The sequence below is a fragment of the Paramormyrops kingsleyae genome, chromosome 4 (genome assembly GCF_048594095.1).
Source record: "Paramormyrops kingsleyae isolate MSU_618 chromosome 4, PKINGS_0.4, whole genome shotgun sequence".
NCBI lineage: Eukaryota > Metazoa > Chordata > Actinopteri > Osteoglossiformes > Mormyridae > Paramormyrops > Paramormyrops kingsleyae.
The window spans coordinates 24557688-24584227 of NC_132800.1; the positions used below are offsets into that span (position 1 = coordinate 24557688).

At 42.6% G+C, this 26540-nt stretch overlaps 2 long non-coding RNA genes across 2 annotated transcripts; both read right to left on the reverse strand.

The window, feature by feature from the left end:
- Positions 1 to 12092: 12092 nt before the first annotated feature.
- On the reverse strand, positions 12093 to 15456 carry LOC111854330 (uncharacterized). The gene is made up of 3 exons (XR_002840654.1): positions 15382 to 15456; positions 13459 to 13826; positions 12093 to 12218 (listed from the first exon to the last, which is right to left on the reverse strand). It is a non-coding gene; the product is annotated as an uncharacterized lncRNA (long non-coding RNA).
- A 6705-nt stretch (positions 15457 to 22161) lies between these two features.
- LOC140589031 (uncharacterized) lies at positions 22162 to 22964 on the reverse strand. The gene is made up of 2 exons (XR_011990218.1): positions 22719 to 22964; positions 22162 to 22602 (listed from the first exon to the last, which is right to left on the reverse strand). It is a non-coding gene; the product is annotated as an uncharacterized lncRNA (long non-coding RNA).
- Positions 22965 to 26540: the final 3576 nt, after the last annotated feature.

The window sequence follows — 26540 nt, forward strand, 5'->3', positions numbered from 1 at the left end:
TAAGTATATAAACCTCTCTGAAGCGGTCTGTTTTGTTTCTACAACTTATGTAACGGCAAAATCAATGTTTGGCCTCACAGCGGCTCGTGACGTAGGTTACCTTCTCAGACGAGCATTTCAGCATAACCGGCACACTTTCATGACCAAATTAACTGGAAATAATTGCCATGGGCAATGTTTACATACATACATACGTATATATTCACACACACACACACACACACACACACACACACTACAATAACTTAAATGCTGTTAAAAGTGCAAAAGTTAAAGGGTTCTGTGGTATAAACTGGCTATATTTTGTCATAGTAACTGTGATGTAAATTGTTTCTACTTGAAAGAAGAGTATTGTTAACACATCAGTAGAATTATAACGACAGACTACTAACACCATACAGGCCAACGTGTGCGAAAAACCAGCTATCAAAAACGAAATTAGTAATTTGTTATATACTGTCGTTTAATTGTTCTTTTTACTCTTTGTCGTGTGTAAAAAGTGTAATGAACAAATATGCGAATTTACTTTCGACTGAGATACTTATCATTCTAGATGGGGTATGTACCCTTACAAACAGCTGACATCAGACTCATAAAGCCATTAGCTTCCTTCTCCAGCAATAAACAAACGTCGCATTGGTCCGAGATTGATCGGTTCACTCAAGAGCTGGCGAGGTCAGGAAGGAATAAAATTCAATCCTGAGCTCGGACTCATTTTTCATTAGTGGGAAAAGGCAAAGCGGGAGACGGCGCTGCGCAGAGAATATTCGTTTCAGAAACCAGTGCAGCGGCGCAAATTTACATTACATTTATAAATACGTTGCATCAGTTTCCTCTCCTTTAAAAAGTCCGTTACACAACACGTATTTTACTCTGCTAAGAAAAAGGCACTGCATAGTTAAATGCTGGACATTGCTTTTCTATCTCTCGTGAAGTGTCTCTCCAGCAATTCCCCCACATCTGCAATGTCTCTGCGTGTCACTGTATGTCCAGTATTTTACAGTGCTTACAAAAGTTTGCTTCGATTGTGTGGTATTTAAACTCTATCTATGGAATCCTAGAGAATGATAGTTAAAAATAGAGGATTTTACATAGGCCTATATATTCTGCCAGAGCATCTATTCTTTTACTCAGTGATATTCAGATGAACTGCATGAACTTCAGGTTTCACGGTTCACATAGTTTTGTACGTAAGACCGTTTAATTATTTTTTTTCCAGGTGCGTTGGATATGTTTGTTGTTTTGATATTAATCCTACTTTGCATTAAAGCGGGAATCATTCTGAAGTTCCTACAATTAAGTCCCTATTTGGACAAACTTGGTCGCGGCTGTGCATATTCGCATATCCCGTCATGTACTTGACAGTACATGCAAATATGTTACTATCTTGAAATATCTCTAAACTTATCGTAGGCCTAGTGTCAAACACGTGGGTTTAAACATTTTTATCCCAGTAGAATCAAAGCGCATTTCTAATACGTTTATACGCGTATTTAGTTTTAATCAATTATAGCGTGCTTTATCCTTGAAATTTTCAGTTATTACATTTACAACTTAAGAGTTGCACTAGTAACAGACCTACACATACAAATGCACACACGTTTGTGTTTGTATGTTTGTGTGTGTATGTGTGGGCGGAATGTACAATTACATTTCGCGATTTTTTTTTCTCTTTCCACTAAATATACAATATTGGTGAACTGACAATTGGAGCAGACGTTGAAGGGTTTTTATTAAATAAATCTGCGACAGCCTTCAAATGCGGTTTAGACTGGGTTTCAATTTTTTCTAATGGGCATGGAATATAAGAAGTAGCTCTGTACCAGGCATTCGCTTCTCTGTACCAGGCATTCGCTTCGCGTAACGTTAACGTCGCCTAGGTCTACAATAAAATTGGTTTACAGAAAAAGTAAAATAAAGTACATTTTTTAGATGTACTTCGAAAGCGCCACATACATGAAAGATTAATTTATTTGTTTAATATTATTTTCATTGGAATTCTAGAGATACGTTGGCCCAATTAAGACCGGAAGAAATAATTATATCTACGCAAACATATTTAGATGACCCACGCGAACGCAGTTAGTTACTTGATATAATAATAAATTTGCAGGTCACTATATTTACTTTGATCTGTTTGTAACTGTTCATGGATAGTCAAGCGTTTTGATTATCCGTCAATGCGGATCTGCAGGATTGATTCATTGCTTACGGTAAACGAGTGAACAAATAAATGAAACCTATAAATTATAGGTTAATGGTGAAATCCTATATAACAATGTTATAACAAAGAATTTCAAAATAGTATTATTTTAAAATGCATATTTTAGAAAATTCAGTTTCATTCTTTTACAGAAAAGCCTCTTAATCGCAATTAGAACTATTTCATATAAAATGTAGGAAGATAAAAACAGAACAAATGAAATACGTGATTAGTCACAAATCTTTGCATGTAAAGATAGTGTCTTCTGAAATGCTCAAGACTCTATACTGTATTTTAATGGAAACTGATATTTTACTAATTTCTATGTTTAACAGTGTAAATCGGCGAGGGAGTGTCGCGTTTTCATATACATTTAATGATACTTCACACTTAGTTTAAAGAGTTACTCCACAATGGCGAATGAAGCATTGACATAATGTGTACATTTATTGTCAATAATTACTTGGGTCCAAGTATCTATCGAACCATTTTTTTTTAGTTTAAGGATAAAAATAATTTCCTGTTATTTAAGCATTGGATTCGATCAAAAAGTTTGATTCAATGAAAAAAAAGTTACAATTTTCTTGCAAGAATTTTCGTCCGTGCGGCCGTTTCTGTTTCTCTCCTTTGGTCGGCTTGTCCACATTGACGCCGGCTGTACCCTAACCCTGCACCTGCATGCCGTGGGTACACGCACTGTGTCCAGATTGACGCCGGCTGTACCCTAACCCTGCACCTGCATGCCGTGGGTACACGCACTGTGTCCAGATTGACGCCGGCTGTACCCTAACCCTGCACCTGCATGCCGTGGGTACACGCACTGTGTCCAGATTGACGCCGGCTGTACCCTAACCCTGCACCTGCATGCCGTGGGTACACGCACTGTGTCCAGATTGACGCCGGCTGTACCCTAACCCTGCACCTGCATGCCGTGGGTACACGCACTGTGTCCAGATTGACGCCGGCTGTACCCTAACCCTGCACCTGCATGCCGTGGGTACACGCACTCTGGAAACTGCTATGCTTGCGCTCACAATCTTTTCCAGGGCCGACCTCAAAGCGCCATCTGTTTCCAATTATAGACTCAACACAGGCGCGGACTGTGCCTTGACGGTCAAGCTACGGGTTTAATGCATTAGGTGTTGTCTTAAAGGGAAAAAAGCTATCCCACCATGTTCCCTCGTTTTAAGCTTATTTCAAAACCATTTTCCATTTAAGTTGAATGCCAAACGGGTATTCCATAAAAGTTTTTCGGGTGTTTTCCACCGAAATGAAGGAACACCAGCTTTTCTGGTCGGATTCAAGGTAGCCTAATTTCAGACTGCGGCGTTGATTTATTTATATCCATTGCCTGTGTTACATTGTTACCTATTGCTGGAACTGAGTATATCTACTTAGTTACTTCCTTTCATACTTACTTTCCCAGTGGCTCATAGCGCATAATAAAAGAGCTCAATCCGCAAGTTAAGAACTCCACTAGCGTGCTGTGATAAACATTACAAGACTGAACGGTTTTATTAACACGGATTCCTACTTGTTACTCTTTATGGCGACTTAATGAAACCTATATCCAGGCGAATTTGCTTTCTTTTTTTTAAAGTTTTGAGTCCCTCGCCTAGAATAAAGAACCAGTGTGAGTAGTGGATGCCTATAGTAACAGGAAGACGGAGCCCCGCGACCTCTGGATAACCTGAGCATGTTGGCATGAAACAGCGAGACAATACGCCTCCTCTACAATAACCTTTTATAACGTCTGGCCACAGGTAGATTGTCTAAATATAGCAACATGCTTTTACATCATGGTATTGAGAAGCAATATGCTAATTTAATAGTATATATAAATATACATCACCACTTTCTTACAAGGTATTTTCATAATTAAAATTACATAAATATATTCTGATTGTATACGATTCTCCATTTAATATTTTAAAAATTTATATCAGCCTGTATTCGAAGGTAAAACCAGAATATATGCCATGGCAAACATTGTCACAACAGCAATTCACATTCGTCGACAGCAGAGACATGAAGGAGTAGACGACAATTTGACACGGGGGATATATCGGTTCATCCATGTAACTGGTTTTATATCCTCAAGTATCGCTCTACAAGCAAAATTACAGTAACAGGTGCTTCGATTGTGTCTCACTGGACTTTTCCCCGGACAGCTGGATACATATTACAGCATTATTTGCATTTTTGTTTTAATCATTCTTTAACCAACCCAGGTGTACGTCGTATCTCATTTTAAACCGTTAAACACCAACGCAACTGAACCAGTTTATATGAGGGGATTCCCATTCCTCTTCAGCCGGCGGAGCAACTGATTGCAATTAAGGTCGGATCAGCGTTTGGACTTTTCTGATTATAGGAGTTTATCAGTTATGCAAAATATGTAAGTAATATAAAAGCTTGCATTTTTTTAGACATGCATAATTAGCGGAACGTTTCACGTTCTATAAAACTGTTGAACTGTTGTGCCATATTGTACCAATTTGTACTTCTAAGTCTCACCGGGTAAAACCAAATTTACTTATCATGAGAAATGGACGAGCCAACATCTCCAGGAACCCGGTTTGTAATTGTCCGATCATTTAGGTTAAAATCATGAGGTCAGGTAGAATGTACGGCATTTTCAAATTTGAAACATACTTTCTAAAAATTTGAATGTGAATATACTTTTTAAAAATTTGAACTTGAACATACTTTGTAAAATTTTTCATAGCGTGACAAGTTGAAAAACGGTCTTAATGTATCCAGACAGTGCAGAATTTTAGATGTTATTATTAAATGATTTTCTCTGATGTCATAGAAAAGAAAAATATACCAAAGAATTCTAGAAAAATAAAATTAAAGAAAAATAACTTTGAAAAGGGAAGAACGTGGTTAAAGTTATTTTTTATGATTTAAAAAAAGCTATTATATAATGATTTGTATGTTGTATATATATAGCATTGCTTGGTATGTTCCGCCGTTAGTCTAACACGACAAATTTCGTGAGAGCACCTTTACAGTCGCAGTTATGTTCCTGCCATCTTATTACCTACTTGGTTGCATTCTGGCTCCGGAACCCATGATTTATCATATACTTTCAACCAATTATCTGACACATACTTATTGAAGTCACCTGCTCCTTTCACTTCGTTTGGAACCATATTGTTACAGAAAAGTGACAATTGAAAGGATACAGCAACCGTATCGAAGAAATATCAAAACTATAGCATCATTTCCATCCTGCGTGTCTTTATACTACGCAAGGGCGTAACTTTGGCTGGAACATTGGGGGGGTCGAGGTCTCCACCCATTACAGGGGAAACATGATTATTGGGGGGGTTATATTGGCTGGATCTGATTATTGGGGGGGTCATGACCCCCCTAACCCCCCCGGAAATTACGCCCATGATACTACGATTTCTACAAATTGAATTTACACGGGATGCCATATGTCGCTGGGAATATTCACTGAATGCTGTCTTGTGCATATATTTTAAAAGGACATAGAAAATTTAAAAAGAGATACATTTTAAAACAATAAACGAAGTATGCCAAGGTGAACAATCACAAGCGGACGAGAGACAGAATAAGGAATCGACTGATAGTATGCGCTTCCTTCACACGACGTCTAGAAAAGGTGAAGATCGGTTTTGTTTCCTTGGCGCCGCAGGATCACTGTTCACTTGTGGGATGTTTCCTGCTGTTACACGAAGGAAGAACTCAGAGGACCGTGGGGTATGACAGACCCCGAAGGTTTCAGGGAGATTTTTTCCTTCCCATGTTCAGTGAATACTAAATAGCTTAATTTCATTTAGATGAATGTTTTCGTGTTATAATGCGTATTATATGACTAACATAACATTCTGGAAGATATCCATCCATCCCAACGCGAAACTTGGCACCGAAAGTTCGGGGCAAAAGCGCTCGCGACTGCGCTGCCGTCATCCTTCCGTTTCAAAGTGTGTATTTTACTTCTATAACATAACGTTTCTCTAATTTGCCTCTAACAAAAACATTTTCACTAGTATTATCTATTATTATTATTATTATTATTATTATTATTATTATTATTAATAATAATAATCATAATAATAACAATAATGCCAGTTATTAATCATTATTATTCGTTTGTATTATAAATAGTATGTATTATATAAATATCGATAATTTGCGATAGGTTAGTATACTAAAACTATTACTAATCTAATTATAAAAACGAACCACGAAAATCCTTCAATATTTAACAGGTATTTTGACAGTCTAACAACTCTAAATTAATAAGTACAGTACAAAAAAAAATTGCCTCTATATAAAGATTGTTTTTTTGTGTGACTCGGTGGGTTACCGATTATTAAAGCATCCCAGAGCTTTAAATTCAGTCTCGTGCCAGTTCGGTCCTACCAATGAGACTCACACATGTTGCCTTTGGCTTACTCAATGGGGGGTCCTTACGAGGCAGAAATGTAAAGCGCATTGAGACAATGTAATGTTGTGATAATGCGCTATATAAATAAAATTGAATTGAATGTCCAAACGCCTCAAGACTGTCCTCAAACTGGGGAAGCCGCCGCAGCGCAGAGCGCAGAGAATCAACATCTTCAAATCTCACATGGGGTATTTGCACATTGAACGGCTTCTGATGTGGTTTACAAAGCCATTAAAAGTGTTTCTGGAATTTCAATTGGCCAGCAATTGAAGGCATAAGAGGTGGTGATAAATGCCCCAGAGAAGCTCGCCTGTTGAGCCAGCATGCAGAGCTGCCAAAATGGCCAGTCCCATGGATGCTGTATGAAGCTGCACCTGTGCAGAACAGAAACTGGCCACAGCAGTTATTCCCAGAAGTTTCTGCCCCTGTGCTGGGTCAGTCACTATGGAAGTGCTTGTGGACTGGAGCTCTTTGGACCAGATGGCCTGGTATCCTTGTGCACCCCACACATACCCCACATATACCCCGCACATACCTCACATATACCCCACACATACCCCACATATACCCCACATATACTCCACACATACCCCACATAGACCCCGCACATACCCCACATATACCCCACACATACCCCGCACATACCCCACATATACCCCACATATACCCCACACATACCCCACATATACTCCACACATACCCCACATATACCCCACACATACCCCACATATACCCCACACATACCCCATATATACCCCACATATACCCCACACATACCCCACATATACCCCACACATACCCCACACATACCCCACATAGACCCCACACATACCCCACATATACCCCACATAGACCCCACACATACCCCACACATACCCCACATATACCCCACACATACCCCACATATACCGCACATATACCCCACACATACCCCACATAGACCCCACACATACCCCACATATACCCCACACATACCCCACATATACCCCACACATACCCCACATATACCGCACATATACCCCACACCTACCCCACACATACCCCATATATACCCCACATATACCCCACACATACCCCACATAGACCCCACACATACCCCACATATACCCCACACATACCCCACATATACCCCACACATACCCCACATATACCGCACATATACCCCACACATACCCCACACATACCCCATGCATGCCTCTGTACTGGGTGCCCTGGGGCAATTTATGATACTGCACTGGCCTATATAGCCCTGGGCTGCAGAGATGGGAATTTTGGCCTGTATATGGATAAACCAGCCGTCACTGACTGAAAGTAATCTGATTTTGCAATTATTAAATTATAAAGTTTGCACACACACACACACACACACACGCAATTTCATGTCAGTTAAAAATGTAAGTTCAATGTTCATTTAAGTTCAGTGTCAAAAATTCAATGTATTTAATGTGTGAATAAATCTGGAGTTTGTTTTTAATATTTAACATTTCACAAAATGTAACACTTTGCGCTTACCTCTTAAAGTTATTGGTCAGTAAAAACAGTGTAACTAGAATATTCTAAGCTTCAATTCCTTTTACCCCTTTTCTGGGCTTCAATGCAACACCAACATCGGCTGACTTCCTGCATCATTCGGGGGAAAATGCTGTTTTTTGCAGTTTCTTTAGGAAAAATAGTAGCCAGGAGTATCTTTTAATCACTAGTTAACTGAAAGAAGCTGAATCTATCTCAGTCTCTCAACAGGATTAGATATATATCGACACTTTTGAATGAAAGATCACAAGTTTAACTTTCCATTTTCTCATATATGCAGTCATATCGTTTTTGATCTCAGTTGCAACAATGAAATATGTGGCTGCGTGAATAGGTAAAGAATACAAATAATGTTAACTATGTAAGCTATTTGAAAAAAAAATGTCTGCTGAAGTTTGGGAGTTTTTATTTTTTTCGGCTGCCCTGGAATCTTGGAAATGAAACAGTTGTAGGAAGAATCCTGCAGAATAAGATCGTGTTTGCAAACGCTCTGCTGCTCGGCATGTTGTTCATGGGACTTTTTAACGTTAGTCTATCACAAAATACTTATTGCTCATACTTGGCCTCCAGCAGAGCTATCGAGCAAGAACTTACAGAGCAGACGAAGATATTTTCAAAAATTTAACGTTACTTCCACTGTGTCATACGCCTATAAATTTCATTCTTGGTGATCAAAGCTAACTCAAGCAAAGGGTTTTTAAACAACTTTTCCTGTTACGCCACAAGATTCATCTGCAGAACTGAAAGTCTGCAACATCAAAAAGATGGAGAAAGTAATTTCTCCTTATCTTAATCGACGTGCAATTTGAGTAATGGCCTTACACTTTGGGATTACTGACCGCTAGTGTGCTTTTAGCTTGGGGCAGAAACGCAGCCCTTTGTGGGACCCTGCTGATACATCTTCTGGCTGCACAGTGAGATGTTAGGCGATTAATGATGACAAAACATCATATTCAATTTATCTTCATAACAGCGAAGTTCTCCTACTCCAAGGTGCAAGGGTTCGGAAGCAACTGATACTGATGAGAGAAATAAACAAACCTGTATTTTTGCCTCCAATCGCATTGAAAGTTGAGTGTAACTTGTGAAATGACATAACCTGCACTCTATCCTGTGCAATCGGCGTATTGTACAGCACAGATCAAAACAGCATTTTGTTTAGGGATGTGGCGGGATGTGGGGGTACACTGAGGCCTCAATGTATCTATAAAGCTTGCGGAAGGAGCCTTCTCTGACGGGGAAGTTCCCCACCTATCACAGAAGTCACTTTTTTCTCGCTGAAGGACAAAGGTTCAGGAAAAGTCTAAACTTGGCTCGAGCAGGGAGCAGCTGAGCCGTGTTAAGGCCTGTTCATAGTTCTCCACATGCATGCATATAGAGGCATCCACTGGAATGTTTATGCCGCGATTGATGTAAACATGGTTTTCTGAGGTCAAACACTTGCAGCATCAGGATCAGTCCACACCCACCCCCCATGTTCGACAGACCCGCAAAGACACAAACACTGACACATTTGAAGAACATCTATGCAAAGATGGACAGAGTTGTAGACATTTGTATGACACGGCATGTTCACATTATAAAAATTAAAATACTGAAATCCAAAGTAAAATCTAAAATCCATCAAGTAATTGATGAAATACTTGAGCCAGATTCCTTGGTTATACTTATGAAAGCTTTTATTCTTTTGTTGTAGATGGTTCAGATTGTATCACTGTTTCAAGCAGATAGACATTGCAGTTGTAATAAATGTTTAATGTATTTTTGTATCAGACATTTATTACTCATTATTTACCTACTTAGAGGACTGATTGGCTGAAGACTCCTCACACCTGGGTTTGAACACCTGACCTACAGGTTACCCCAAAAACCTGCATACACACCGGCCCTTTGCGGATAAGATTGCCCACCCCTGGTATAGGGTATGGATGGTAGGGACATTTCCGTAGAAAAATTGTGGGAGCACAGTGTGTATTTAGGGGGAGAGGGATCCGGGGCCAATTTGGTCCACGTCAGTGTTGAAACCAAACCTACTCGCTTGCCTGTGGTTCTACTTGAACGCTTCCTCCGGTGGATTTCCCCGGTCTGTACATTGCCCCTACAGTACCCAGTGCTAAACAGCGTCAAGTGACACACAGCCTTTCGATATCTCTGCGAATTTCAGGAGTATGAACAGTTCCGGGCCCAGATTATACGTGCATAGCATGGTCCACGTGCAGAGAAGTATGTCCAGGCCTTTGCTGCTAGCGCTGGGGGGGGGAGGGGGGGCAGCTCTTGTTCTGACCTGGCCCAGGTGAGGCGGTGCTTTCGCTCATCAACTGCAGCCAAAGTCTGTGCTCAGCTATCCAGCACTCTTAGTCAGTGGGGGAAATAAGTTCCACGGAAACTTGTGAAACCGTTTTTGTGGGCTCCAGCATAATCCGGGGCCCCTATGCTGAGGGGAATCGTGGCCCATTTAATCCAGCAGGCAGAACCTGTGCGATTTCATAAGGGCTCTCCAGAGTCAGAAGGCCAGCAAGGGCAGGAATGCAAAGTAATTCAATTCAATTCGATCTCTGTATCATTTTCATGAGGTCCACACTGACCCCTGGAGGAAGGGTGCGACCCAGCACACGGACCCCTGCGTGCACTTACACTTCATGACAAACGGCTTCATAAGGAGAACATTTCAATGAAAATGTCTGCTTTACATTGTTACCTGTTTTAGAAACTCTCATTTAAATACAAAAGAAATTGCAACACTATTATTTCATGAGAGGGCAGCAAAATGACCCAGCAGGTAGCACGTCGCCTGATACCTTCAGGGTGGGGGTGGGGGTGGGGGTGGGGGGGTCGACATGCATAAGGCACTCAAAGTAAGCACTGGCACCCCATCCCAGCTGCACCCTATGCTGCCTGAGATGGAAAACAGGTAGAAGATACATGGAAATCCTATAAAGATTAAACTGAACAGGAGTGATCAGTTCATAATTGCTTTAAATTTTATTTACAGTGGTACAGAGGCAGTCACTCATAAATGAAATTATATATACTCTGGTAAACATAGAAACAAAAGATTAAGACTTGGCAGCGTGTCCAAATGGAATGAAAGAGTCGAGGTCCCATATCGCAGCATAAGGCGACACTTGGAGGGTGTTTCAGGGGTTAATTGAGGGCCACATGGGAGGGAAGGCAACTGATTGGCAGCTGGAAAGAAGCTCTGGGTACCAGGCGAATGAGGGACTGCCAGCAGTTTCTGTGCCTCAGTCGGGAGGGAGCCGCAGAAGCGTGAGCAGACATGCAGCAGGTCCTGGGTCAGTGAGCTTTCTCAGTGCCCCGCCAGTGTTTGCTGGGCGGCCGAGCCCCTCCTGGAAGACGGCAGATGCGTAAACAGTTTCAAAAGAGAAGACGGCAGAAGGGAAGAGAGAAAAAGGAAAGATGGAAGGCCATTGAAAATGTGAGGTGAAAAGCCTATCAGAGGCATTTCCGCTTTCCAGCACTAATCTGCAGAAGTGGCTGCAACATTCTTATCTTATCGCTGGCAACAATCGCAATTTTCGTCATGCCCAAACAGGGAGAGAAAGTCATAATGAAAGTTTGATTTTGGTGCATTCCCCTCCGCAGGCCGTGGTTTTTGGGGGTGGAGGGGGGGGGGAGCGGGGGGCTCTCAATGACAGCTGGCGATAAGAGACAAGAGGAACGCAGCGAGCTGTCTGGTCTGTACAGGAAGTGGCAGGTCAGTGGTATTGTCTGTCGGCGGGGGCCCAGCGGAGTGCCGTCAGTGCAGAAACAATGGCAAAGCCGGGCTTTGGGGAAATCGAGTCAGTCAGCACCCTCTCTCAGAGCTCCACTGACATAGGAGATAATGCGAGGAGGGAAGCTAATGCTTCAGGTTGGGGGGGGGGGAGAGCCCCCCCCCCCCCCCCCCCCCACTCCTCCACAGTCTGCTCCTCAGCTCCCAGATTCATCACGCTGCCCCTTTCTGCGCATGATAATCATTCGGGGAAATTAATGGAGGAGCTGCAGACGGCCAATCTCTGGACACGGCGCCGTCACGCGCAGGAATGCTGAACCTCTCCTTCTCTGCAAGAAGAAAAGACGAAAGAAAAAATATTCCCCCTCTGAACTAGGCCAGTGTGTTCATGCTGCTGTTTGTAGTGAGGTACAAAACCCTCAGACCGCCACGCAAAAAAACTATATTTGAAGTTATTCACCTGTGCAGTAAGTGCAAATTTGCACTTACAAAGTTCCTTAGGATATGATGGTGTGTGTTACGATATTTCGACTTTACGATACGTAAATGTTTTTCACTTTCGGTACATTATGCAATGAATTACTTGACTTATTCAATACTTTATTATAACTTAGACTTTTTGTTAATGATTTTGCCCAACTGTAGGCTAATGTTTGTGGTAGGCTAGGCTAGGCTACGATGCTTATTAGGTTAGGTGTAATGTATTAAAATGCATTTTCACCTCACGATATTTTATTGGAACGTAACCACATTGTGCCCTAAAGGGAAGCTGTATATAGAAATTTACAGTCATATATGTATTTATTAAATTTCACCACCAGCAAACTTAATCATGTAAATTGATAAACTTCATTAATTATTGACGAGCCAATCATGGTGTGACAGTGGTTGAGTTAATGAATTCATGGATGGTCGCTTTAAATACGTGTGACTTGACAAGAGGTTTTGAATTGGCTAAGCTGACACATTTTGACAGATGTGAAACCCAAGTTTTACACCAGAATAAACATAATATAAACATAATTTTCTTTGGCGGCCCAAGACTGCACACTGTATATAATTCGTCCTTTACATGCATATTATATGGCTCTGTGTTTTATGAAATATATGAAAGTAACTGTGTGAGATATTACCGCGTACACGAGGCAGTACGTGAGCTGCTGAACTTTTGCTCAATGTGCTTCCTGTCCTACTTCTGCATGCACGATGAACTGTAAGCTTGGATCGCTTCAGCACGCACTTGCCAAGCAAATCAGTGTAATATAATTATAAATAAAACAGAGAGTGGGATAAATTGAGGCAGCACTATATCAAAACATCCAAGGAAGACCGAAAAGGAATTTCAGGCTGCTCGAGTTCAGGAGGAGTTGACTGAGAGAAGCAAGAGAAGCTGAAATATTAATTATTCAATCAACATGAAGAGAATGCAGGAAAATCCATTAGGGAGGTCATATCACAATTAACCCAGTCCCCTTACTATGAGTACTGCATTCTCAGTCCCCCCCCCCTCCCCACATCCCCCAGCAAACATAGCCATAGCCTTTGAATCCCCCTCCCTTGTCCCCTCACCTTTTCGACGTCGAAACTCACTCCCTCGTTAGAGGGCATCAGTGCATCAGAGCTCTGAAAAGCCCTCGGCCAGCTGGGAATAAGTGTTGGATGCTGGCACTGAAATAAAGGACGGCGTGCTTCACTTGATAGGTATTGCGCGCCTGCCTCTTTCTGCCAATCACACCCTGCGCGTAAGCCCCGCCCCCTGTGAGGCCCCGGCTGCAGCTTCCAGTAAGGTGAGTGTTCTGGCACGGGGCCCAGCATCGGTCAGCCGTATCCCTGCCATGTTCACAATCCGCTGCCAAATTAGTGGCTGCTTGCATGCGCATTCCTCCCACGGATCACGTTTCAAAGCAGGAGATCTGAGCCCAATCGGCCAATCGAAACTGAGGGCGAGACACACATTATAAAAACAAACAATGCATGCAAGCTCGTTGTTTCAATGCGACGGTACGCGCGGTGATGTGGACGCACTGGGAAATGCCTTACCCTGAAACAAGACAGCGTTATTGTGCTCATGCCGTCATGGGTGACAACAGCATTAGGTTCGACTGAATAGCATCCTGTGTATACCAGAGGCGTTTTAGCACTGCGATACTGCAGTTAGCACTGCGATAGATGAGGTTCTCCAGTTTCCTACCACAGCCCAAAAACCAGCTGTGTTTGCCAAGTTGTCCATAGGTGTGAATGGTGTGTGTGTGTGAGCCCTGTGATGGGTTGGTGCCCCATCCTGGGTTATTCCCTGCATAGGACAAGCAGGTATGGAAAATGCATGGATGTGAAAGCTGGTCTCAGTAATGATAATATCCTGGGTGATAAGTAAATGGTTTTACTAGGAAAAGCATCCCGGAATTTTAAACAATTATACTTATGCATGACTAAGGATAAAGAACATGTTTTATTTGCAAGTAAAATTTGCATATTACAAATATGAATGATACCTATAATCACCAAACATGAGCTGGCAGTGATGTCATCGCTCCTCCAAAACAATAAAACCTAAACTAACATACCGCTGAGCATAATTCACATTGTTCTCCTGTATTATTTAGACCTTTATGATTCATTACCACGGATCCTTATGAACTAGCTGAAATGACTGAATGACTGTTCATTAATGAAATAGCTTCCATGCAGTCACTAGATTTATTAATGTATTTCTCATAGCATGACACACAAACAGATATTTGATTGAAATGCACACAAATGTACAAAATCTACAAATGTAAAGGCACATTTTTTTAACTACTATCTTTTTGCTTTGGGGGGAAGGGCGGGTGGATGAAGCTGAGAGGATGCCAGAGTGACAGCATCAGTGATAATTTGAGCGTGATAGTTGGCAGGGCAGGAGGTATGCAGGAGTAAATGCTGAAGGGACGAGTGGGAGAGAGGGATAGGATTTCACTGGGTGACGGAGTGAAAGCGTAGCTGGTTAGTGGTGGGAGATGATGAGAGGATGAGGCAGGGTAACAGTGAGAGACGGTAAGAGGGTGAGGAGGTGACAGGATGATCAGATATGAGGGGGAGCGGATGAAGGCGACAGGGACATTTTACGAGCATCAAAAGCAGCTCTGGCGCTCGCCTGAGTGTGGCAGCTAGATCCTGAAGATCATGCACATCAGCTCACCCCACCCAGCCCCTGCTGCCTCTCCTTTCGACATATACCAATGTCCCTTTACTCCATTGCTCACTTACACTTTATTTTTTTATCTTTAATTCTTTAAATTCCGATTCGATTCAATTCAATTCAATTTTTCATACTAGCATTATGCATGAAATTCTATCATAATATACTATTAGCTGCTAAATTTTACAACCATAATTAATACATTGAACATAACATTAATAATAATAATAACAATAATAATGATAATAATAATTTGGTAATTTTTTTTTTAGTTTATCCATTTACTTATTTATTGAATGATTGTTTCTGATTACCTGGCCAGTCGATTGAGGTAATTGTCCTCTTTTGTAAGGATAAGTCTGAAAAGGCAAGAGCTCCTGTCTTTATTGAACAGAGCTAACAATCAGAGTGGGAGGGTGCATGGTACAGCCATGCCCCATAGGTTCAGCATGTAAAGAGGGCATGCAGCCCCCCCACCCCATCCTGCCTACCCTCTGTGTGGGCAGCGATATGAGTTAACCTTTCACATGACATCATAAAGGGTCCATTTATCACCAGCCACCAAACATCGAGAAAATCATAACATCCTTTCAGGAAAATCTTATGAAAAATAACCAGACGTGTGGAGATGGAAACTCCGGCATCTCGGCTGGCGTCCAGCGCCTGCACGCCCCCCCCCCACCCCACGCCGTGACCCTCTGTGATTACCACCGCAATCGGTGCCAGCTCTTAACTCTCTGTTCCCAGACACTGCGCCGTACACAAGTGGCACTCGTCTGAAGAATGACAGGAAGAGTAGGACTCGGAGGCAGTAAAGCCCTAATGCCGAATCCATGTCTGTATTCCCAGACACTTCCTGCAGGCTTAACTTTGCTTTGTTGGCAGGATCCATATTGATTCATTCAGAAGATATGCATGTTATTTCCCCGTAAAAGAACATATAAACAAATAAGAGTGTCAGAAATCGCAGTTTTGTTTCAGTTATTAAGCTAACAGCCATTCATCTTCTGAAACGCTTATCTTCTTCAGGACCACGGGGGGTCCAGAGCCTATGGGTGCAAGGCAGGGAACAACCCAGAATGGGGCAACTCACACACAATTCAGTAACTACAATCAGCCTCAGCATGTTTTCAGACTGTGGGAGGAAACCAGAGCACCCAGAGGAAATCCCACCACAACACAAGGAGAACATGCAAACGCCACACACACAGAACCCCAGCAGGGACCCAAACCCAAATAGGCGACAGCAGTGCTAAATATTACACCACCATGCCACGTTTTGTTCAACTAATTCTATTTATTAATTGAAGTTATTCATTTACTCTTTCCAGCACAGCTAATGTTGCATGTCAGTTTGCAGAAAATGGTGTCCTTTGCAATATGTCTGTTTTAGGAACGTCTAATGAAGTACTGCCTCCCCATTGGTTCTTCATTTGGACAGCCAAACCTACCTGATCTAACTGGGGCACGATGGAAAACCTGTGGTGGAACAATGGGGCTCCGGCCTGCATGTTTGCCCTCTTCTCATTGTACCTGGAGATGTTTGATCAGACCCTGGGAGTTCTAGGATTCAGGACTTTGGTTGGTCAGCATTTAAAATCGTTAGCAGGCTTTGCAAACACTGTAGCAGAATAAGGTGATTACTTCTTTTCTTACTTGCATCGGAGTTCCCACACATCCATAATCTGTCATTACATGAGCAATCTGTCACCGAAAAACAAAACCCTTCAACAAACAAAAATAATGACAAAAGCGGGATGCCAAACATACTTCGAAGTGGAGTAGGATTCAGTCAGGGGAACGGGTACTGAAATAAACCGTCTGAAAATCCCATTCGAAGAGCAACACCCTTCACGTGCAATACCAATTCTTATCATCCAAAGAAAACAAGTTCTCCTGAAAAGCCATAATTACAGCTGTCTTTCAGCGCTCACTACAGAGAACTGGCTGTGTTCTTACCGTCTTCATACCGACGAAACCTCAGCGCTCACACTGCTATTAGGCTCCTAGCTCACATAAAAGCCGGGACAACAGGTATAACAGGGGCAAGATGAAGCACCGGTACAACATTTAATGTGCTAAAGAACTCCCCGTATGGGAGAATATGAAAATATGTCTCCTTGCATGCTTGGACAACTGGATGGCTCTCATTCGTTCTATAAATTAATAGCTAGGTACACTCTATGCATAATTTATTAGCTTGGGAGAGTACAGGCCTGAGAGTCACAATCTGGGCACATGTTTTGGGGCTGATACCAAAAAATAGAATCCAGTCTTATGTGACAGGTGAGCTAAACGCATGGAGTGGTTACCTGACTTCACCCTGCCCGCACACCCACACACTGCCTCACTGCATGCAGGAGTACCTCAGCAGAGTACTTCAGCAGAGTACTTCAAAGAGTATGCTTTTTTTTCAGTGCCTGCTAGTGAAACAATTCCTGACAGTGTCACGAGTTAACTTACACTAAATATGTCTCTCTTTCTTAAAGCCGTCAAGCTACTCCTCTAATCCATTGTAATTACAGGGCTGACTAACTGTATGTAGGAAGATAGAGTGACATTACTGACCGAGTTCACGATAAAATCTTTTATGGCTCCAGCTGTGTATTACATCCCCGTGAGGCAAATAGTCATTATTTACCCATAGCAATGCTACCTTCAAAGATGTGTGAATCTGTGGCGGTAAATATGTTTTACATGCCAAACACTTAAAGATGGGTAGGTAATTATGTAGTTAAACTTTTCACGCAAAGAACCGTTTGTAACTGAACAAGCTCCACGACTTCAATTTGCATTCAAACCAGAACCACACATTACTGAAAAGGTGTTTAAGTGTTTCCCAAGAGAAAAAATGACATATTTTGGCATTAAAGCCATCATCTCCAATGTTATACTATTCCAAATATGGCAACATTTTCATAGATCATCGTCATCATCATCATCATTATTGTTGTTGTTGTTGAGCAGTTGCACACATAGGCTGGCTTCTGTATTGCGCCCCCTGGCAAACAGGCAGGTACTTCAGCCTGACCTCCCTCACGCGGTCAGCACAGAGCCACAGATACAGCATCCGCTCCGCAGTCGTGAAAATGATTTAGCTTCCTTCCACAGATAAATACAGACCTTTCACTGAGGAATGGAGCCTCCATAAGTGGAGAGGAAGACAAAGTCATTGTCAGGATATCTTCGCAAACACCTCGTTTGTCTTGATGGATGTGGGATGTCATAAATAATACTACTGACTGTGTGTTATCAGGAGGTACTGTATAGGCAGATATGAGGTATAGGCAGATATGTTCTCTTTCAGGGGCCTTAATGACACGTATTGCCTGAGTTCAGACATGACTTTGAGGTAGTCACTCAGTAGGTTGCATATATATGAAATATATGCTCTCTCTCTCTCTCTCTCTCTTTATATATATAAAATATATAAACTAGCTGTGCTCTATAGCCTCTGGGCACAAATTACATTCTAATTTGTTTGCGTTTATATTTGCCTAAAACAGGAACAACAGGGAATATCCAAAATCTCTAAAATCCCTTCTCCTGATGTGCAGAGCAGGGATCCTGAACCAAGGCTTGACTGTAGAGAGAGCCAAGGAACCAAGGTTACAGTCTCCATCTAAATAATGTCAGGCAATGAGAGCAATTAATGGAAAGTTACCATGAATTTTAGTGTAACAGTAGGAGTTTTATTATATGATTTATTATATGTTCCCCTACTGCCTGATCCCACCAATTATGCCAGTACTAAGAAGGCACATACTCTTCCCCCTGAATAAATATTGAAAAATTTCCCGAATATCCAAGGATGAAAACACGATTTATGGCTTTTTATGAAGAAGCAACTAAAAAGGACTATGTGTATAACAAGGGCACGTTCCATAGTACTTATGGGTGTCGTCCAAATTCCTCAGGCTGACCAGCACGCCGCGAAGCTCATTTCCAGCGTAAAAGCTGGAAAATCGCACGTGCCAATATTTTTATTGGAGCAAAACGATTCGGCTCAGGCAGGTGATTAAAAGGGGTCCTGAAAGCGGGGGAAATGGCGGTGACCTTCCTCTGGAGCTGGATATCCAGGCGTGCAGAAACGATTCGAGAAAAGGCATCGCTTACACCTGCTGCTCTGCTGCGAGGAAATGAAAATGGAGCTGTTAAATGTCACATAAATATGCACAAATGGCGATATCAGCCACTCAGGGCTGGGAGAGTCAGCGGTGGAAAATGAAAGATAATACCAAATGGAAAGTTGTCACCAGCAAACCTTAGACTCTTCAACTTATACCTGAACCCACTTCTTCCCAGCTCTGGTCCTGACAGGCTGCAGTGCTGGTTTTCCAGTTCAGCTCATGAGTAGAATGCTTCAATTACTTATTTTTTTTAAAAAAGCTACAGCCAACCAGGACTAGGCCTCAGAATGAGTGCTGCAACTTGTTGCTAGGCAATGCGAGTGCTGTAACTTGTCGCTAGGCAATGCGAGTGCTATGACTTGTTGCTAGGCAATGCGAGTGCTGTAAGTTGTTGCTAGGCAATGCGAGTGGTGTAAGTTGTTGCTAGGCATTGCGAGTGCTGTAAGTTGTTGCTAGGCAATGCGAGTGCTGTAAGTTGTTGCTAGGCAATGCGAGTGCTGTAACTTGTTGCTTGGCAATGCGAATGCTAAGACTTGTTGCTAGGCAATGCGAGTGCTGTAAGTTGTTGCTAGGCAATGCGAGTGCTGTAACTTGTTGCTAGGCAATGCGAGTGCTATAACTTGTTGCTAGGCAATGCGAGTCAGCAGTCAGTTAGCCACCAGGTGTGAAATGAGAACCCAAACATGAGCAATATAAAATGTACGCAAAATACGAGAAAAATATTTCTTCTTTCCTTATATTATCCATCCATCTGTCACCCATGATTTCTTTTCCAATGCAGGATAATGCTGAGCCTGGAGTTAATCCCAAATAGGGTACAAAAAGCCACAGGACACCCTAGATGAGAGGCCAGTCAATTATATTATATGTAAATAAATGTACCTTTAATAAAAAATCCCAATAACGTTTAATTCAGCTTGTAGCAACTAAAGAACTGTAGTCCTGCATTTCTTGCGCTCAGTTATCACTGCAATTCCTCTTGCGTTTATCTTTATCAGTTTTTGGTGGTTTTGCCTTTGCAGGCTAGACTTCTGTGCCTCTGATGGAAAGTCATCACTTGAGACCCATAGTCACCCTTAACCCCCCAAAAGATGCTCTAGGGGCACATTGGGGATCAGTGGCCGACTCTATGCTCTGACCCAATGCTATGTTCTCACTCGTACATGTATGTCTCAAAGCAGAGCATGATGGGATACACGAAAGCTAAAGAACTCCTACATGCATGTGCCATTTCATCTCATTTGCAGGTCTGTAAATGGACTTTTACACATGACACACCTGTAAACGTACCACATGACTAATGTATCAGGGATCCCAACTGAATCTTGCACACTTAACTCAGTTCACTATACTACCAGCACGTTGATTCTGTTTATTTAAGAGGAAGTTTGCACTTTAAATGCTCGCTGATTCAACCTGTAAAGGAACACAAGGAGGCTATTCAGAGCTATTTTTTAAGTGCTTTAAGTTAGTGAATTGAGATCTTGCTCTTGGGCGAGCAAGCCTGGCATTTAAGCATGCAGGTGCATCCCCTGTAGAACATTCCAGGACACACGTTCCTGTCTGTCTCTTGTGCATCAGGAAGCCAGCCACCCCTCTGGCGGTCTGCTCGCCCCACCCCTCACCCCCCACCCCGCATCTAGCAAGCCAGCACCTTTGTATTGTAAGACTCAGATATCTCCATGATGACGCTGTTTGATTGCACAGAAAGTCATCTTGTCACCCAGGCACTTACTGAAACCAGTGATTCACCACGAGCACAAAGACAGACCATCGGAGAGGAATGAGATGTGGAATGAGCATTCTTGAATGTTTTCTCCGAATGGGATCTTCAGCTCCAAAACCAAAATCCAATTCCAAGGGAGGTTAGGGAGCTTCTCCTGTTCACTGACTTTGCGCTGAGCCATACGGCTGCCTGAGCATGACAAGAAAGTTCGGCCCACCCAGCCGGAACCACATGCAGAGGAGGTCCAACTTCCCAGAATCCTTCTGCGCTGACCACAGTCAGCTGACGAAGCCGACGATAGAAACAAAAAGTCGTGCTAAATCGTCTGAAGAAAAGGATGAGCAAGCAACACAAGCAGATATATCATCACATTGACATACACAGCACCATAGTGACACAACACTTTTTGCAGCTGACAATGGTTATAAAACTCACTCGCAAAGCACAAAATGATTTCCCCAGTAACTTTTAAAAAAAGTGCCAGTCTCAGGTCAATGAAAGGACAAGGAATAGGCGTGAGTCATGTTGTACAGCTAGTTGGGCATTAAGTGCGGACAGTAAATCTGAAGACATAAAGGGAAAAGCCTTTGGCACAGCCTTCTGAATAACAGAGATCTTTTAGAAGACTCTCCTTTAAGGGTATAACCTGGACACAACGTTAGTGTGTTGCAACATACCAGAATCTTTCAGGCAAAGCTCTGTACTATTACTGCCACTCAGTAATAGTTAAGAATATGTTTATTATGTTTAATATTCTTGGGCTGCAAGTGTATGTTACTTTATATATACATAAAGCTCATTTTAATATCTGGTTATGTACTTATAAAATTGTGCTTATATCTTGGGCAAACACCGCAATGACAAATCAGCGTCTTTTTTATGACTGTCCACAATTATTGTTTATTATCTTTTTTTCTCTGAGTGGGGCTTCGGAGGCCAAGCTCTTAGGAAAGAATAGCAACAAAAAATGCTCATTGTAGTAGCGTAAGATTATTTGTTTGAACTGGACTGAAGCATCTGGAAGAAGAAGCAGAACAACAGAAATAAATAAGACTGTGAGGAACGCAGAGCTGTACATGAACCTGTTCCAAACCATGTCTTCTCAATACCCCTGGGGGCCAATGCAGGTCTAAACCCGTGCAATTTTGACTAATTGCCTATTGAGTGGTTACAAGCATAGCTGATCATACTGCCTTCATTACAACAAAATGAAGTCAAAATACGGGCATAAAAAGATGTTCTTATTTAGCTTTAGAAGTTTATTTAGCTTAATGCAACAACAAATAAAGCGATTTAAGCTACAAATTGCAAGGGAAAGCGATACTGTCTCAGCAAAACTGTACAGTATTGTGATTATAACTTTAAACTAAATGGTCAGTTTGAGGATAATAAACCAAAGCTCTAATTTCTGAGAATGCGGTGTAATCATGACGTTGAATAGGGTCTGGCTTCGCTTACTGCTTTTGTAAGGAAACACGCAGAGTAGCTGAGCCGAGTGCCTCTGTACATAGCTCTCCCTTGTTCTCTCCTCCTTTACATCGCGGTGGGCCGAGTGGTCGGCCTCCCATCCCACAGCTGCCCCCCGCTCCTGTGGAGCAACGGTGGCCGCACAGCTTGGGGGGGGGAGGGGGGGCGCTCGCTCCTGTCCATGCAGATGTTACACCCCCCCAAACATCTGCCTGTGATTAGAAACAGACAATCAGGCTTTATTGCTTCTCCGCGTATATATTCACAGACGCACAGATAACATCGGACGTCGCGCTGATAAATGGAGGAGTCGGCGGCTGGGACTCACATGGATAAAGTATTAGTAAATCATCTGAGGTTTTTTTTTCTTCCACAGAGCAGCGTGTTCGAAACTGGGAGTTGGGGCACCCGGCCTGCCCTGTATCTCACACACACATCCACAAAATAAGCCCCGTGTCAGTGGCTCCTGCAGGCAAGGAGATGAATCCTTTCTTGTTGAACAGCCAAAACTGACAGGCGTAATGATGGCAGGCGTGACACTTACTAAGAGCCTGGGGAGCTTAGGCACCCTGCCTTAACCCTCTGGTGGCATCCGTAATAAAATATCAATCGGCGGGAGATGACGAGTGAGCGGAAGACGCCTTCGGTGACACGGAGTCGTCGCTGAAGGTGTCACAGTCGTGACACACGGTCATGCAGGGAAGCTATTCTGAGTGCTTATTGGCTGGGTGTGTGTGCATTGGGGGGGGGGGGGGGGGAGGTCAGTGTGGACTATTAAAGTATCGACTGCGAAGAAGTGCAGTGCAGGTGACGATTATTTTCTCAGTGCTCCTCTGATTTCCCTACACAAACATTTTAGTTTATTACTGTTTTTACTTCCTGAGATGAACATCACTGTGCTGTTTTCTTCCTGTATTGGTTAGTGGAGTAGTAAATCAGCATTATTTTCAGCAGTGTTTTCCTCATCGTCATAGCAAATAACAGTACAGTCACTGTAACACGTTGATCGGTTTAACTGTTGACCCAAACAGCGATAGGCATTTTGCATAGTAAACTGCATACATTATATTTCACTTACTGTATCGTCACACCTGCAGATATAATCATGCTGGGCTGAATTACGAAGCACACTAGGATTATTCATAACAGTTTAGTCTGATTATTTTTCCAGGATGCTCATTTTGTGATCGAGGCCAGTGAAATCCTTTTGGCACCGAGAGCTCTCGGCTTCTGTGGTTACGTTAGGAGATGTAAAATCACTCCAGACGAAGTGACGAGGGCCACGGTGGAATGCAACAAATCCTTCGGAGCGCCTCTTAAATAACGAAAGGAATCCGCTTTAATATAAGGACCTTTGCAGCTGCACTGTCCAAAGCCGCCCCCCCCCGCCGGCCAGGCCGTGCCAACTGCCCAGTCACTGGGCCGTCATGTTAACGGCTGGTGCCCCTCTCTCTAAGCCCGGCATTAAGGGTTTACAAAGCACCCCCTTAGCCTCTTAGCCTTGCCATAACACGACCTTCCCTGGCGAGTCCTCGCCAGCACGGTGGGGGGGGCGCGACTCGCACATTCCCAGGGCGTGACGCCGGGCTGGCATCTCCTTCGTTGAAACTTCCCAGGTAGAAACTTCCCTCTCCACCCACCGGAGACAAACAAAGTTGTCGTTTGAGTTGCACGAAGGGGCGTGTCCCGGCACGGAAAGCAGGAGTTTGCGTGCACTGCAGTGTTCCATTACTCATCAATTTTGTTATTTTTCCCAAGGATAAGAACAAAAATCCTGCTTCTGTTCTTCCTCACACATGCCACATGATTGGCATCAGCTCCTTGGCAGCTCTAACACATGTGCAAGGTCACCGTCATCGTCACATAGATCCTCCTCACATGATTGATCATCCACATGATGGAAGTACCTGAACACAAGAAGCCCACGAATTTTCAAATAATTCAGCTGCCATCATCAGCGCTGTGTAAACATTTACTTCTTACTGAGACGAGCGGGTTTTTAAATCTTAGCAAGACTGAATTCCCTACTTCCAGCCGTGTGCAATGTGAACAAGTTTGCTGATAACGGAAGCCTTCGATATCATTGGATAAAACCAGGCTCCTTGTAGGATCAAAGTGAATTAATGAAGGTGGTGAATTAGAGATTTGTACTGGAAACTGGCAGTTGGCTTTGCCCATCACCCGGGATGGTCCTGGGTCATCCCTGCTGGGGTCTCAGTTTGACATGTGCTTGTAAAAATGAAGGATAGCAGTTAAGGCAGTGGACTTAAAAACTTAAAAAGCCCCAGGAAGGTATTTCCTGTTGCATCCTTGAGAATGTCCAACAATAATAGCCACTGGCACACAGGAACTGAGCTGAACCGGACTGCTACTGTGAAAAGACGCTAGTTGCAGTGCGGTTCCAGCTCGCTTGGTTTTCCACTGCAGAAACAGTGACGAAGAAACCAAAGAGATGTTTTTTGTTTTTTTTTAATAAGAAATGCTTATTTACTGTTAAACACGGTGTAAATCATGGTTTACGATGTGCTAATTTCATAATTTTCTAGCACATCTGTGAAAATTGCCATGTTATGCAAACATCAAACGCTAGTGGAATTAGCATTCCATTATGTAAATTTGCATTACAAATCCATTCCGTTTAGCTGTTCTATAGTGATTTTTAAGTAGAATATACCCTTTTACCTTCAGATAATCCAATCGGTGGTGATGCACCCAGCTGAGATTGGTCACACTTTTGGCCTGCTGGTAAGCAGGGGCGTATCAGTGCGATTACGGTTCAGGTACGATTTGGATACTTTACAATAGAAAGCGCCAGTTTGCAGTACGGCTCAGGTACGGCTCGGGTACGGCTCAGGTACGGCTCGGGTACGGCTCGGTTCCTGGAGGTGGTGAAAAAGCACCATGAGGGTCAAATCATCAGCTAAGCAATTAAATTCTCTAAAGTCAATGTAGCATACAACCCTGCCACTCCTATACGTCACTGCAAATAAAAATACGATATTTTTGTTGATTTTTTTCTGCTAGACTATTTAAGACTGATTCATATTATTACGTAAAACAGACTAATTAGAACATTAAATAGAATAGAACTATCATAGTTTTGACATTTTCAGTAAATCGTCTTGTCATAGCTAACAAGAAATAGCAGTAGTTTATAAAAGGACAGGAAAATTGTTGTTATTGCAGCAACTACAACGAAAACAACAACAGCAATAACAACAACAACAACAATAATAATAATAATAATAATGAAGTACACATGCATCTCAAAGTGGATTTGATGAGAAAGAAATAAAACTTTCCCTGTACAATATTTGTCATCCTTAGATAATGAATTTTTATAACTAAAGGAGGCCTAAATTAATCACTTACGTCCAAGTCATTACAACTCTTGAGGACAAAAGATGACACAGGTTACGACATAAAAGCTGCCGCAGTGACGTGAGGTGTTGCTGCCATTTGGGGTCCAGGTGGACCTTGAGGGACAGCTGACAAGGTCGCCTGAAAGGTCATCGCGGGCTGGCAGGAAGCTGAGGCGTCGAGGGCACTTGTGCTATCTGGACCTACAAACATAAATAAACGTATGCTAATGCTAGCAAAAGAAACCTAGACTGCAGGCGCTATTAATGGATATTTAGGGCCTGCAGAGCGTCGCAGGCCTCACCTACAGTAATTAGGAGACACAATGCAGGTCATTGTCTGAAGAAAGCAGTGAATGAGCGCCATCTTATTGAGACGCAAACTTTCTGCGAAGTATCAGATTTGGGCTTTTTCCTCATTAGAAGCACGTAAGCCAGAATAGCAGGAACCTCCTTGCCTTTTTGAGTAAGAGCAGGACTGAGAAGGTATCAGAAATGACTGCCTCACCCAAGTGTTTACGGGTGACTGTCTCGTCTCATGAGGATTATTTAAGGGAATTAGATTTTCGGTTAAGTTTTCGTGGGATGGAAACTTGTGGTCCAGGACTGCTACTGTTGGACAAAGAAACAAGAAACAAATGTGCTTATATTTCGTCATCTGTGAGAGGTGTGCCAATTCCGAGGCATCGTGCACTACAGTTTTCTCACTTATTCCAAATATGATACAGATTATCTGGGAAATGTATATTCCATATGGAGGCAAAGTGTCTTGTGTCCCCTGAGTCAAATAA